Source organism: Trematomus bernacchii, unplaced genomic scaffold, assembly GCF_902827165.1.
Source record: "Trematomus bernacchii unplaced genomic scaffold, fTreBer1.1, whole genome shotgun sequence".
Classification (NCBI taxonomy): domain Eukaryota; kingdom Metazoa; phylum Chordata; class Actinopteri; order Perciformes; family Nototheniidae; genus Trematomus; species Trematomus bernacchii.
The window spans coordinates 160,001-162,060 of NW_022987773.1; the positions used below are offsets into that span (position 1 = coordinate 160,001).

General features: G+C 42.9%; 3 non-coding genes across 3 annotated transcripts; all 3 read left to right on the forward strand.

Moving 5' to 3' along the window:
• Positions 1-1,179: 1,179 nt before the first annotated feature.
• On the forward strand, positions 1,180-1,252 carry trnap-agg. The gene has a single exon. It is a non-coding gene; the product is annotated as a tRNA-Pro (tRNA).
• Positions 1,253-1,503: 251 nt separating this feature from the next.
• On the forward strand, positions 1,504-1,575 carry trnap-ugg. Its single transcript has one exon. It is a non-coding gene; the product is annotated as a tRNA-Pro (tRNA).
• Positions 1,576-1,826: 251 nt separating this feature from the next.
• On the forward strand, positions 1,827-1,898 carry trnap-ugg. The gene has a single exon. It is a non-coding gene; the product is annotated as a tRNA-Pro (tRNA).
• The last annotated feature ends 162 nt before the right edge of the window (positions 1,899-2,060 follow it).

Below are 2,060 nucleotides of genomic sequence, written 5' to 3' on the forward strand. Positions count from 1 at the left end.
AAATCCCATGAATTTATGAAATGTAGTTAGCCTCATCATATCTTATCAAAAAGAGATACAATGTTTGTGAAATCTATTTTTTGTGAATAATAAAGTATTTTTCTTTTGTATATCAAGCATTATTTAAGTAGGCTATATTTCATTTGAATTCAGCAATAATATTTTAATAGTCTGAAAGCCAAGACTTTGAGAACCCCCTGTCCCAGATCCTGCTGTGTTACTATCACCTGTCTCTCACTATTTCAGTAAGCAGTGAGTGGGGGGGGGGGGGCGGCGGCGTGATGAGGAGGAACAGAGTGAGAGGGGACAGGGATCGCGGAAGTTTTCCTCCTTCCTTTACAAACTTTACACAAGTATTTATCGTCTGAATATAGCAAAAAGACGTTCATACTCTGCAAGCCAAGACCTCATATATTTTAATCAACCAGAAACCGGAAATAACCGTAACGCGAGTTTTTCTAAAACATAATAAATCCATGCGTGTCTCTGAGCCGCAGCAACACCGACTGATTCTTAAAGAGCGGGTCATTCTGTCTGTTTGTTCTGGGACTGGAGTTGCTTGTCTCGGTTGCTGAAGCAGACTTTGCTCCGTGTTTGGTGTCTCTGTGCCGCTGTAAATGATGTTCCTTCAACTCTGTGTTACTCACAGTCACACACTGGTCACTCACCGCCTCAGAGTGCCGCTGCTGATAGGAAGTCGCTTCAGTGCGCACGTCACAAAACGAAATGCATTTTGGGACATGCAGTTTATGGGCAACGTGCTTAAACGGCATGTAACCGTATAATAAACTGTTTATATTCTTTGCGAGCTCTCGCGGGCCACATCAAATGACGTGGCGGGCCACATTTGGCCCGCGGGCCTTGAGTTTGACACGTCTGGTCTAGGGCTATGATTCTCGCTTTGGGTGCGAGAGGTCCCGGGTTCAAATCCCGGACGAGCCCCAAGACATCTACATAGGTGTGGAACAGGTTTAATTTAGTTATCAAAATTGTTCGTTGGAAGCAATTTGACCAATACTGTGCCCTGCTTGAAATCTAGTGATGAGTTGGGTTAAATAATGATCAAGGCTCATCTTCTGTGTAGACACTCCATCAATTTTTTTCCAAGCTGTGTTCATTGAGGACAAATTGCAATAAACAGAATATCGTTGGGAAGACCAAAAAATAGCATTTTGTCATGGCTCGTTGGTCTAGGGGTATGATTCTCGCTTAGGGTGCGAGAGGTCCCGGGTTTCAAATCCCGGACGAGCCCAAGACATCTACATAGGTGTGGAACAGGGTTAGTTTAGGTATCAAAAATTGTTCGTTGGAATCAATGTGTACTTCACAATTTGACCAATACTGTGCCCTACTAGCAATCTAGTGATGAGTTGGGGCAAATAATGATCAAGGCTCATCTTCTGTGAAGACACTCCATCCATTTTTTTCCAAGCTGTGTTCATTGAGGACAAAGTGCAATAAACAGAATATCGTTGGGTAGACCAAAAAATAGTCTTTTGTCATGGCTCGTTGGTCTAGGGGTATGATTCTCGCTTTGGGTGCGAGAGGTCCCGGGTTCAAATCCCGGACGAGCCCAAGACATCTACATAGGTGTGGAACAGGGTTAGTTTAGGTATCAAAAATTGTTCGTTGGAATCAATGTGTACTTCACAATTTGACCAATACTGTGCCCTACTAGCAATCTAGTGATGAATTGGGGCAAATAATGATCAAGGCTCATCTTCTGTGAAGACACTCCATCCATTTTTTTCCAAGCTGTGTTCATTGAGGACAAAGTGCAATAAACAGAATATCGTTGGGAAGACTAAAAAATAGCCTTTTTTCATGGCTCGTTGGTCTAGGGGTATGATTCTCGCTTTGGGTGCGAGAGGTCCCGGGTTCAAATCCCGGACGAGCCCAAGACATCTAAATAGGTGTGGAACAGGTTTAATTTAGTTATCAAAATTGTTCGTTGGAAGCAATTTGACCAATACTGTGCCCTGCTTGAAATCTAGTGATGAGTTGGGTTAAATAATGATCAAGGCTCATCTTCTGTGTAGACACTCCATCAATTTTTTTCC